Genomic DNA, 13,903 nt, shown 5'->3' on the forward strand with positions numbered 1-13,903 from the left:
AAGTTAGAAGCTAGGAAAATAGCAAAGAATATTTAATTTGTTTTTTTAAATATAATTTTATATTTTTATATAATCTATAAAAAATATTTATTTGTTAACTGAATGTCATAAATGAGAACATTAAAAAAATTTATAAACAATCCACAAAGTTAGACTTGGATGACATATCCAAGCCCTGATAGGGCTGGGCAGCACCAGTATTGAAAAGCCTTCCCCTGAGCCTGAAATCCAAAGGACCTGGGTTCAAATATGACCTCAGACACTTCCTAGCTGTGTGACCCTGGGCAAGTCACTTAACCTTGTTTACCTAGCCTTTGACCTTCTGTCTTCAGAGTTGTTACTAAGACAGAAAATGAGGATTAAAAAAAAGAAAAAGAAAAACCTTCACAATCTGGCTTTAGACTACCTTTCCAGGCATTTCCAGGCATGAGAAGTACTCAGTAGGACAATGTTTGAACCCTTGTAAGTCACCAGAGAACTAATTGGAATTGACCATGTGATCTAAATGGGTTGGTTCCCCAGGTTGACTAATCAAGGCTCTCCAATGTCCTTGATGAGATTACAGGATAGAATGGGCCAGTGAAGGGCACATCCATTTCAAGCTTTGAGTGACCCATTTGCACCTTGTACAAAGCAAATGAAAGTTTCCAATGAAGAAATCTAAGCCTTATATAGACACACAAAACAAAATGCTCAATATCACTACTGATTAGGAAAATGCAAACCAGAACAATCCTGAAGTATCACCTCACACCCATCAGATTGGCTAAAGTGATGTGTTAGAGAGGATGTGGAAAAGTGGAGACACTAATACATTGTTGGTGGAACTATGAACCTATCCAACCATTTTGGAGAGCAATTTGGAATTATACCCAGAAAGCTATAAAATTATGTATATCTTTAGACCCAGCAATAGTATCTATTTCCCAAGGAGATCAGGGAAAAAAGAAAACAATTTACATGTTGCAAAATACTAAAAGCACCTCTATTTGTGGTGGCAAAGAACTGAAAATTGAGGGGACTTCCATCAATTGGGGAATGGCTAACAAATTATGGTATGAGATTGTGATAGAATGCTACTGTTGTAAAAAACAAGGAGCAAATTCATTAAAAAAAAAACTTGTAAAGAACTACATGAAATAATGAAGACTCAAATGAAGAGAATAACTCATAAATGTTCACATCCAGAGGATAAACTGAGAAATGGAAACACGAAAGACATAGTCTATATATTTCGCTAGATGGTGCCTTTTGTGGTGTGGGGAGGGAAAGAAGGGGCTGAATAAAAAAAATTAATTTTTCAAAAAAGTAAATGAGGAACAAGGAAATGAGACTGAAAATTGATAGAGGGAATGAGCCTGCTCTAATACTCTTTTCTCAACCCTCTCACCAAAACAGTCAATCAGGAAGGACTAGGAGTTTAAAAAGTGGAGGAGTCATCCATACTAGCTGTGCTGTGAAGGAGGAACTCAACTTTTGAGTTTGCTATTCAGCTTCTTCTTTGCATGTCTTGGAGATTGCAGCAAGGGGATTGAAGGGGGGGGGGGTTTCCTCTCCCAATGTCAATGTTATTTTACTAAGCACACAGCCATAGAACACATGGGTTGCACCCAGCCCAGGAGTAGAGTCCAGCTGAAGAGCTTGAGTTGGTAAGAAGAGTCAAGAATCAAGCCACCTCAAACTAAGCTCCTATTTGAGAAATGGAAAGTCCCAGAGCCAAAACTTCTACTGACCCTAGGGTACAAGCTCTAGTTCCTTCTGAAAGTGCACAGTAACACCCAAAGCAGGATGTCAGTTAAGCTCAAAGCTGGAAGCAGAATTTTCTATAGCTGACTGATCTCATCCTAAATTTATGTTTTGTATTTATTTACCTAAATAAATGTTGTTCCTCCCCCCCTCCAATTATAAAGTAAGCTCTTTGATGTTAGAGACTATCTCACTTTCATCTTTTTAGATCCAGAACCTAGGACAGTATCTGGCACATAGTAAGTGCTTAAGAAATGCTGTTGAGGGGGTAGCTGGGTGCCTCAGTGTATTGAGAGTCAGGTCTAGAGACGGAAGGTCCTGGGTTCAAATCTAGCCCCAGACACTTCCTAGTTGTGTGACCCTGGGCAAATCACTTAACTCCCATTGCTTAGCCCTTACCACTCTTCTGCCTTGGAGCCAATACACAGGATTGACTCTAAGATGGAAGGTAAGGGTTTTTAAAAAAGAGAGAGAGAGAGAGAGAGAAAGAGAAAAAAGAAATGCTTTTGAGGGGGTAGCTGGGTGCCTCAGTGTATTGAGAGTCAGGTCTAGAGACGGAAGGTCCTGGGTTCAAATCTGGCCTCAGACACTTCCCAGCTGTGTGACCCTGGGCAAATCACTTAACTCCCATTGCTTAGCCCTTACCACTCTTCTGCCTTGGAGCCAATACACAGGATTGACTCTAAGATGGAAGGTAAGGGTTTTTAAAAAAGAGAGAGAGAGAGAGAGAGAAAGAGAAAAAAGAAATGCTTTTGAGGGGGTAGCTGGGTGCCTCAGTGTATTGAGAGTCAGGTCTAGAGACGGAAGGTCCTGGGTTCAAATCTGGCCTCAGACACTTCCCAGCTGTGTGACCCTGGGCAAGTCACTTAACTCCCATTGCTTAGCCCTTACCACTCTTCTGCCTTGGAGCCAATACACAGGATTGACTCTAAGATGGAAGGTAAGGGTTTTAAAAAAAGAGAGAGAGAGAGAGAGAGAAAAAAGAAATGCTGTTGAATAAATGGGGATACTAGACCGATTAGAGCGGAGAAGTCTGACAACACAAGAATAAACAAAATGATCAAGAATGCCTAATACCTGTAAAATGAAGGGAGCAGAACCAGAACCTTGTATATATATACAGTAACAACAATAACATACAATAATCAGCTCTGAATGACAACTAATATCAGCAAGGATCCAGGACAACTCTAAGGGATTCATGATGAAAAGGGATATCCACCATATAGAAAGAGCAGGCAGAACTTGAATGCAAATTGAAGCATGCCATTCTTCACTTTATTTCCTTCATTAATTTTTCTCTAACATAAGCAATATGTGGCTTGTTTCCCAACATGACAAAATGTCAGAAAATAAATATTTAAAATTATATTGACATGCAATCTGGAAAAATAATTAAAATTTCAAAAGTCTGTCACTCAGACCTCAGATTTCAAAGTGACTATATTCAAAGCAAGGGTTGATAAAGCCTTTCCTTTGTAGAACCAAGTCAGTGTATATGTTTCTCTCAAAGCTCTGTTTTCTGCTGGGTGACTAACTAACCCAAGGTACTATCATCAAGGATACTCATCAATTAAAAAATGAGTTATTGCAATAGCCTGCTGGTGGGTCTCAAGTCTACCCCGGTTCCAAACCATCCTCCATTCAGCCACCAGAGTGATTCAAAGCAGGTCTCACCATGTCACCTTCCTACTCAATAAACTCCCTTGATTCCCTATCACCTCTAGGGTCAAATATGAAAATCATCTCTTTGACATTCAAAGTCTCTCCTATCTTTCCAGTTTTTTTTTTTAAACCTTTACTTTCAATCTTAAGAGTCAGCCTTGTAGATTGATTCCAAAACAGAATGAGACAGGCTTGGCAATTTGGGTTAAGTGATTTGACCAGGGTCATACAGCTAGGAAGAATCTGGGGCCAGATTTAAACCCAGGACCTCCTATCTTTAGGTCTGGTCCTCAAACCACTGATCCACCTAGGTGGCCCCATTTCCAGTCTTCTTACACCTTGCTCCTGACAGTGGTCTCATTGCTGTGCCAGGAGCAAGACACCCCATATCTTAGTTCTGAGTATTTTCTCTAGTTGTTCTGCCTGGAATGCACTCCCTCCTCATGTCTTCTGACTTTCCTGACTTCTTTCAAATCTCACCTAAAGTCTCATGCACAGCAGCTATGTCAAAAAGATAGAAATAGGTTCCTCTAAATGGTATATATAACCCTGAGGACTGCATGTAAACTAAAGATCACATATATTTCTTTTTTAAATTAACATATTAGCACATTAGAAATCAGGTGGTAACCACATTTTAATCTGGTTTAGCTACACTTGAAAGTGTTGTGGGCCACATGCTGCCCTCAGGCCATAGTTTTGGCACCTGTGTTCCAAAGGAAGCCTTTCCCAATACCTCCTAATTCTTCGTTTTTATTTCCTGTGTCCCAAATATAGCTTGTTTGTACCTATTTGTTTGTTACTTATTTCCCCATTAGGTTTTGAGCTCTTTGAGGGTAGGGACAATCTTTTGCCTGTTCTTGAAGCCAGTGCTTAATATTCCTGAAATGCTCTCCCCACCTCCTCCTCCTGAATTTGACTCTCAGCTACACTCCCACCTTCCACAGAAAGTCTTTCCCTATCTTAATTCTAGTGCCTTCCCTCTCTTAATTATTACCATTTTATCTTGTATATAGCTTGTTTGTACATAGTTTTTTGCTTGCTGTCTCCCCCATTATGAGACTAGAAACTCATAAAAAGTAAGGACTATGTTTGCCTTTGGGGGGGGGGGGGATTCCCCAGTGCTTAGCACAGTCCTTGGTACATAGTAGGTACATAATAAATATTAGTATCATAAGCCAAAGGCATCTAGAAGATAGAATGCTGAACCTGGAGTCAAAAAATCTGCATTCAAATACAGCCTCAGATACTTACTAGTTATGTGACTTTGGGCAAGTACCTAAAACTTCTGGTTGCCTCAGTTTCCTCAACTACAAAACAGGGATAGTAATAGCACCTACTTCCCAGAATTGTTAGATCAAATAAGATATATGTAAAGTATGTGGCACATAGTAGGTGCTATATAAATGATTGCTATTATTATTATTGCTATTATTGGAATAATAATTTCAGACAATGGGTAGGGAGTAAAGAGATGGGTAAACTATACCCAAGTGGTATGGTTTAAGGAAAGTACTGGTTCTATGACTCCTTAGGCTAGTCTTGCCTCTAAGGCAGGGGTCCCCAAACTATGGCCCATGGGCCACATGCAGCCCCTTAAGGCCATTTATCTGGCCCCCACACTTCCAGAAGGGGCACCTCTTTCATTGTTGGTCAATGAAAGGCACACTGTATGTGGTGGCATTGCAAAGCTCGAAGTCACATTACAGTATTACTTCTGGTGACATAATCCTTTGGGTGGCACCTTGTTCTGAGAGTAACTGACGAGGGAGAACAAGGCACCCAAAGGTATGTGACTGCACAATGGAAGATGTCAGCATGGTGAGCGGTATGCAGATTTGTTCATAGTTGTTTTTTTAATAGTCTGGCCCTCCAAAAGTCTGAGGGACGGTGAACTGGCCCCCTGTGTAAAAAGTTTGGGGACCCCTGCTCTAAGGGAATCCAGCAGAGCCAACGAGAAAAGTGTGGTGAAGTTTAGCTTCCAACATAAGCCAGGTGCCCAGAAGAGACTGTTTCTTGCTTTAGGTCCCTTGTTTCAATGGCTTGTTTCTTTCCTACGTTGAGCATTTCTTAAATAGGAAAGGAAGGGAGTTTTCTCAAAAGATGAGTCTGGATGCGATTAACAACTCAATTCACCTGAGGGTTTCTCTCCCCCTCCCCACCCCCACCCCTAAATTACTCAACCGCCCATACATTTGCAGCAGGGAACTGGGTAGGACAGAATCTACTTATAAAGCAAAACTTCCCCCCTCCCCCCCAGTTCTAATCCAGCTGGATCTGGAGCTGCGGTCTCCTCCCTCCCATCACCTCACCCACAGCTCCGGAATGTTTGGCTTCGCACCGAGATTAAATCCCAGGCGCATTAACCATGGGTGTAGGTAATAGGTGCAGAAGCTCATTCAAAGGGGGAAAAGTCCCATCCAGTCAGGAGCTTGTTGGAGTTTGTACCCAGAAAGCAGACTTTCATTCTGGTCACAGGATCCTTGTAAAGATAAAATTGAATCGTATGTAAAATTTTAAAGCAACAGTATCAAGATCAGATATTATTAATGATTTGGACCTGTGATGTCATTGATTCGGAGACCCCCGCCCCCCACCTCACCCCTCCCCGGCCGTATTTGAACGCAGATCTTCTGACTCTAGGTCCAGTACTCTATCCACTAGCTGCCTTTGGCTTAAGATACAAACATTTATTAAGTATCTACTATGTGGCAGACTGTGTGCTAAGTAAAAAAGGTAAAAATGGTCCCCGTTTTCCAGGAGTTTCTAATCTAATAGAGGAAAGAGCATGCAGAAACTAGCTCCTCTGAGGAGCTCCAAAATTCTGTAACCACCTGGAGAACTACCTAAGGAGAAGTTAAAGGACTTGCCCGGGGTCACGCAGACAGTTAATTTTTAGGGATTGAACTTGAATTTAGGTCTTCCCGACCTCTCTCCCCAAATCCACGCAGCTTCTCCTGAAGTGGGTGAGGGAGAAGAAAAATTATTCCCGATAGAAAACGGCAAGGAAAGTAAGATGTGTGGGTCAAAGAGTGACATTAAAGGGAAATGCTCTAAAGTCAAGGTAAAAAGTAAGGACAGCATCTTACCTCCCTGATGCGCGTTCTTTTGTGCTCGCCAATCTGGGTGCCTGGCTGCACGCGAGTATAGACGTAAGGGCGAGTGAGTGTGTAAGGGACGTGTGGTTTCTTGTGTCGGCCCGCGTAGGTGTGGCTGCGTGTGCGAGGGCAGGTGGGTTCTAGGCGCGCAGGTGAGGCTGTTTGGCGCCTCCGCCAGAGCCCGTGACTTCTCCCGGCCCCGAGCTGCTGCCTCTCCCCGTTGCCCTAAAAGGAAGAGTGCCTTGGGTGTTTCGAACTTCCTTTGGCTCCCGCCGCTCCTCCAGAGAGTTTGCAGTTAAAAAGCCCGCCCGGTGCAGCCCCCTCCGGGGTCCAGGCTCGAGGTTCGGTTCCCCCAGGCGCTTGGAGCTTCGCTCCTAAACCCCGACTACCAAATAGACTGGGGCGGAGCCCCCGGCTCAACTAGTTTTATGGCCACCCAGAACTCCTATCTCGAAGAAAGGAAAGGAAAGAGAAAGGGACGAGAGAAAATAAGACTGAGCAGGGGAGGAACCCCTGAAGACCTCGCCCCGTTCTTTGTTTCTCTCCCTTTTTAGTCCATTCCCCCGGAACAAAAACCCCTCAGGCCCTGTTGTGCGTTTTTCTTTCGCAGGTATTTATTGCCTTCTCAGCTTTATTTCTGGACTGGAACAGACTGCGCATCCTCCAGTTAGGAGATGGGAGGGAGCTGTTCCGAACTTGTTAGCCAGACCTACCTTGCAGCGCTTTCTCCTAAAAGTAGAGAGGAAACACGGAGAAAGTTGGGAAAGGAAGGGTGTCAGTCATAGGACGGGGGAGGTGGGACTTATATATGTAGAGTGAAGGGGTCCTTAGAAGACATCGAGTCCAACCCTCTTGTTTTACAGAAAAAAAAAAAAACTCATCAATCAATCAAAAGTCATTTATGAAGCTCTTTCCTATTTACCAGGTGGGCAGCTCGATGCCACAGTGGACAGAGCACGGAGCTTGGAAGCAGGAAGAGAGGAATTAAAATGTGATCTCAGACACTCACTAATGTATGACCTTGGGTTGTCCTTTAACCCTTAATTCCCTCAGTTCCCCATCTGTAAAATGGGGACACACTGGAGAAGGAAATGGCGAAGCATACCAATATCTTTGCTAAGAAAACCTCATGGAAAGGGCATGGAGTCAAGTAGAATCAGACCCAACTGAACAACAATAACATGCCAGGTATTGCGCTAAGCACTGGGGATACAAGGATACAGAACGTGTAGGGACTTCTATCCCCAGCCCAAATTCAGTACAAAAATTTCCCTTGGCCAATAAGAGAGTCAGAATAGGTTTAACTTTCTACTGAGTTCTCTAAGGTTGTCTTTTCTTCTCTTGGTTCCACGATTTCTTCCAACAATGAGTCCTTCTGTTACCCAGAATAAAATAGATCTCTTTTATCGATCATCTAGTCAACTCCCCTAATTTTAACAGAGAAAGTTCTTTCAGCTAAATTAAATGGTTTGTCCAGGTTTTACAGCTGGTTAGTTGTAGATTCATACATTACTAAAACCCTAGTTTCCTAATTTTCCTGTCCTGGGTTCATCAGAAATATCTCTTTATGAGAGATTTTTTTAAAAATGAGAAAAGTTATATTTGTACAAAAATATTTATAACTGTGCTTTTTGTGGTGTCAAAAAATTGAAAATTGAAGGCATGTCCATCAGTTTGGGGAATAGATGAACAAATTGTGGTATATGATAGTGATGGAATACTATTGTGCTATAATGAATAATGAATGGCTTGATTTATATAAGAACTGGAAAGACTTCCATGAACTGATGCAAAGTGAAATAAGCAGAACCAGGAGAATATTATACACAGAAACTGGAACATTGTGGGGTGATCAAATGCAATTGACTTTGCTACTAAAAGTAATGCAATGATCCAGGATAATCCAGAGGGATTTATGAGAAAGAACACTATCCACATCTAGAGAAAGAACTGTGAAAGTAGAAATCAAGAAGAAAACATGATTTATCACTTGTTTATATGGACACATGATTTGGAGTTTTGGTTTTAAAAGATTATTACAAAAATGAATGAGATAGAAATAGGATTTGAGTGATAATAGTGTAATTGCTTATCAGTTCCGGGAGGGGGAGAGAAGAGGTAACAGAGACAACAAGAATAATGTAACCATGGGAAAATATTTTAAAATTAAATTAAATTTAAAAAAGAAATATCTCTTTATGCCTGGTAGAATGGGCCTCCCAAAACACCCTTCATAGCCATTAGTGTTCAGGAGCTAAATGGCTAGGATAACTCATGGACAGAGTGACAAAATTCCCTTCTCCAAGATTTGGATACCTGAGCCCTCCTGATCCCGAATTAGAGTCATTCATTTACCCTATCCCATCTGACCCTTTCCTCCAATCATTCTTCTTTTTGTCATTTAGGGGATAAACTCCTTCAGACTGGGAAACTACACTTTATAGCATAGAATTAAATTTCAAACCAGTTCTGTGCATTGGTTTGAGATTTAAGAGCTTAAGTTATAAAAGACAGAAGATCACAGATGTAGAACAGGTAGGAGGCCATCTAGTTCAGTCCTCTTATTTTATAGATGAGGAAACCAAGGCCTGGAGAGATTAAGTGATTTGCTTGAGATCATTCTGGAAGGCCATCAGAAGCTAAATTTGAACCCATAGCCACTGACTATAGAGCCAATATTCTTCCCACTATTTCATGAAGTCAATTTCTATCTCCATTCCTCCATTTGAAGGCTTTGAGGGGTCGAGGAGAAAGTCTGGATCCTGGAGGGAGTGCACACTTTGTGCACAAATGTGTGTACACACAGACACACACACACACACACATTGATCATTTCTATTTATTCTTAAAGCTTTTTCTTCCAACAGTACATCTCCCAAATGCATGCTATGCAGGCACTTCTTAATTCTTCTTTTTTTTTTCCTTTTTAAAAATTCAGTTCATTTTCTGCCATTTCTCTCTTAAGGAAAAATAACTGTCCAGTGTCAATCTTAGGAACTAAACTTTCCCTCCTCCCAAACTCCTGGCTTTTTTCTGAATTCTCTAGGCAAAGTTAACAAAACATGGAGAAAGAAGAGAAGCAAAGTGCCCCAGTAGCTCTAAGAACATTTAAGGATACAGGAAATGTTTTCTATAAAGGAGCTCTATCCCTCACCCCATTTCCCTAAGCTAGGACTCATGCCAATCATCCTGACACTCTGGCCTTAAGTGGCTCTCCTTCTTCATGGGATGGGAAAGAGAGAACAGAGCCACAGTGCAGTGAATGATGTGTCCTACTTCTTACATCCCATCTTCCTTTGCACTCAAATTTTCCTTCTCTTATTTGTCAGGCTTCTAATTTGCACTTTCAAGCAAGAAAAAATGTCCCTGCTGCAGAAAGACTTTAAAAGCAGAAGTAAATCCTGATTTGCTTAGGACTTTCCCTCTACACTGGGCCAGAGAACACAGTATAATCTTCTTGACTAGGGCAAAGGTTCTCCCTCTGTAGTTCCTAGGCAGTGCTCTGAATTCCCCCTTTCATCTCAGATCTCAAACTCGGGGAATCTGACCAGATCTCAGTTTGGAAGGTGAGAGCAGGGGTGAGGCAGGGTTAGCCATGAAAATCTACGAGTCAGCCCCTCCTTGGCCCACCCCACCCCATCCCATCATGGGGTTAGATGATGAATTAAGCTGAGCACTCACATTCCTCTACATCATCATTTCTTTCATAATTCTTTTTCTGCCTTCAAATCAATCCCTTAAAGATATTTCACTAAAGCAGAAAATTAGTTTAGTAACCCTCTCTAGGGTTTAGAACATCTGAATAACCAGGAGCTAGCCCAAGGGCTCAAACCTGAGGAATTTTTAAGCTTGAGTCCAAGAACTTATTTGGGTTTTTTCTTAATAGTTTGATAACTATATTTCAGAATAATTGGTTTCCTTTACAATCCTACGTATTTTATTTTATGTATTTAAAACCTTTTTTTTAATTTGAAGATTGGCATTTGTTTTACTTTTTTAAGTTGATAACTACATTTCAAAATGATTGATTGCCTTTACAAATACTATGTATTTTATGGATTAAAATTTTTTTTAATTTGAAGGATTGGCATGTTTTATTTTTTTATTTGATAATTGTATTTCAAAATGATTGGTTTCCTTTACAATCCTATGTATTTTATTTTATGTATTTAAAACCTTTTTTTAATTTGAAGGATTGGCATTTGTTTTACTTTTTTTTTCAAGTAACATTAAAAAAATAATTTGGTCATTCATTACCAACCCTCCCCATGTTGAGCAAAAAAAATTAAAATCCGTACCTATAACACATGTTAACATATAACATATTGTATCTACATATTATGAAGATGGGGTTAACTCTCCCCTGCCCATTTTTTAGATTTAATCACCAGAAGGATATACAGCCCACTTATCCTTAAGTGGGGGAGGTCTATGACCCATGTGTATGAAAGTGGGTGATGAATCAAAACTCACTGACCTGGGCAGTCCTAAGCAAAGCTTTAGCTGTAATTGGTCCACATAAAATGGGAGGAAGGCACAGGAAGTGATGATTTAAAAATGCCCAGAACTTCCTGTGATGAGATCTTTCACCTTCAGCTTGACCTTGAAGGAGCTCTGGATGAGGACCTTGGACTGCTTCTCTTTTCCCTTAGAACTACCATGTGGGTGAGTAAAAAAGGCTGACTCCCTTCCCTGGCTTTCCTGGAGGGACTAGCCTCTGGAGGGGCCCCTCATCTGGGAGGAGGCCTCGTGGCTAAAACCTTTGTTAATAGACCCTTAAGCCCTCCAGCTGGGGCTTCTGGAGCCCTACCGAGTAAAGCCAGGGCTTGAGCAATAGTCTAGCTCGTTAAGCTAGATTTCTTACTCTGCCCTCTTTCTCATTTCTCTACTTTCACACTTTCCTTCTATTTTATGAATAAATTGCTAAAAAAACCAACTGGAATTGATTAATTCCTGGCGATCATACTCTTAAATAATCTAGTCCAACCCCTTACAATATATTATATCTAATATATGTTATGTCTCTTTCTGCTTCTTAAGTTCATGAGCTTTATCTACGGAAGTAAAGGGTATGTTTTATCTTCATTCCTTTAGCTACATGTTTTCTCATTGATCAGAGTTCCCAAGTCTTTCATAGTTGTTTTTCTCTATAATGTTATTGTCTAAATTGTTCTCCTCATTCTGTTTATTTCCCTCTAGATAATAAGTTCATAAAGAGCTTCCCGGTTTCCTGTGAAATTGTCCAGTTCATCATTTCTTACGGCCCAATAATATTCTATCACATTCCTATGCCACAATTCGTTTAATCACTCCCCAAAAGGACAGCTCCTTAGTTTCTAATTTAAAACCATTCTGAGAACGGATCCAGATAACCAGAGGGGTCCATGACACCAAAAAAAGTTAAGGACCGTTGTCTTGAGGCACAAGTATAGCAGTACAATTCCTCTCACTTCTGCCTGACACTGCAGACTTAAAAATAAAAAGGAGAGGAACAACTATAATCTTCACTAATGCTCTCTGGCTCAGTGAGTCCTTACATCCTCCCTTCCCCCATTTCCAAGGAAAGGAAACAAGCTAGACTGGATGGAGGAGACTCCAAGAAGAAACCAAATCCCAAAAGAAGAGTTTTGGAACAACAAAGTGCTGCTGTCCAGGATGACGAAGAGAATAGGCAGAACAGAGTGGAAAGAGGAGAAAGGGCAGGATACAGCTGACTAAGAATGTGACTGGAAGTAGAAGATAAGACTGAGAGGAAGAAAAGGTGGGAGGAAGATTTTTGCAGACTTTTGTATCATTTTATTTATTTTCTTGTTCTCAGATTAAGCTCCCCCCAAAAGAGCAAATCCATAAACATTGCAAAACAGAAAAGGGGGACTGAATAGTAAACTGCATATGTCCATGTACAGTTTGTTTTCTTTTTAAATGCATCATCCAAATGATTATCCCTTTGCCCAAATACAAGAAATGAAGATAAATTCAACATGTAACTTTCAAAACAGTCACCTATGATTCTTTTGTTTTCTTCTATGCATTAAAAAAGAGCTTTATTGATTCTCATTTTTATTTTTTTCAGCAACTCTTTCCTTAAACTACCTCTTCTTTCCCTCACTCACCCCTAAAAATTGAAAAGAAAAAAAAAGAAAACTCATGTACAGCCAAGAAAAATAAATCTTTACTTAAATCATTTCTAAAAAGGTAGGTCTCATTTTGCTTCATTCGTTCATCATCTCTTGATCAAGAGATTCATTATCCATTCTCCTTTCAGAGGCTTTAAAAGAATAAAATTCAGAGCAGGTAGGTAGCTCAATGTATAGGGTACCAGACCTGGAATTGGAGGGACCTGGGTTCAAATCCAGTCTCAGATACTTCCTAACTATGTGACCCTGGGAAAATCACTTAACCCCAGTTGCCTACCCCTTACCACTCTTCTGCCTTGGAACAAATATTTAGTTTCCACATGTGTGCATATGTGTGTTACCTCCTTGATTTTATTTTTTTATTATAAAGATATTTTCATCAATTACATGTAATAACAAATTTCCACATGTTTTCCAAAGCCATATGATACAAATTGTCTCCCTTCCCTCCCCCATTCCAGTGCTGGCAAGCAATTTGATCTGGGGTATATTTATAGTATCACATAAAACATATTTCCACATTGTTTATTTTTGTAAGAGAATACTCATATAAAACCCAAATCCCAAAATAAAAACCTAAATAAACTAAAGTGGAAAGTAGTATGCTTTACTCTGCATCCCAACTCCAACCATTCTTTTTCTGAAGGTGGATGGCATTCTTTGTCAAAAATCCTTCAGAAATGTCCTGGATCATTTTTTTGCTGAGAGTAGCTGTCTTTCACACTTGATCCTTGCACAACATTGCTATTACGATGTGTACAATATTCTCCTGGTTCTGCTTACTTCATTCTGAATCAGTTCATGGAGGTCTTTCCAGCTCTTTCTAAAATCATCCACTTCATCATTCTTTATAACACAATAATATTCCATCACCATCATATGCCACAGTTTGTTCAGCCATTCCTCTAATACTGGACATCTCTTCAGTTTTCAATTCTTTGCCACCACACAAAAAAGCATCTATAAATATTTTTGTACAAGTAGGTCCTTTCCCCACCTTTTTGAAAGTCTTTTTGGGGGCACAGACCTAGTAGTGGTATTACTGGATCAAAGGATATACATTGTTTTATAACCCTTTGGCCATAGTTCCAAAATGCCCCCCAGAATGATTGGATCAGTTCACAACTCCACCAGTAACGCACTAGAGTTCCCAATTTTGCCACAATCCCTCCAACATTTATTATTTTCCCTTACTGTCATATTGGCCAATTTGATAGGTGTGAGGTGGTACCTCAGCATTGTTTTAATTTGCATTTA

The 13,903-nt window shown here is 40.4% G+C and overlaps 1 protein-coding gene across 7 annotated transcripts in view; it reads right to left on the reverse strand.

The window, feature by feature from the left end:
* Positions 1-7,142, reverse strand: part of PAPLN (papilin, proteoglycan like sulfated glycoprotein) — a 91,626-nt gene extending 84,484 nt beyond the window's left edge. For 3 of the 7 annotated variants that reach the window (XR_008914973.1, XR_008914974.1, XM_056810698.1), the window contains exon 1: positions 6,501-7,140. The gene's annotated coding sequence lies outside the window, so the exon portion shown is untranslated. Of the gene's footprint in view, positions 1-6,500 lie in introns of all 7 variants that reach the window. The other 4 variants (XM_056810697.1, XM_007472873.3, XM_056810699.1 and 1 more) reach the window with 3 other exon arrangements.
* Between the last annotated feature and the right edge of the window lie 6,761 nt (positions 7,143-13,903).

Source organism: Monodelphis domestica, chromosome 1, assembly GCF_027887165.1.
Source record: "Monodelphis domestica isolate mMonDom1 chromosome 1, mMonDom1.pri, whole genome shotgun sequence".
Lineage (NCBI taxonomy): Eukaryota > Metazoa > Chordata > Mammalia > Didelphimorphia > Didelphidae > Monodelphis > Monodelphis domestica.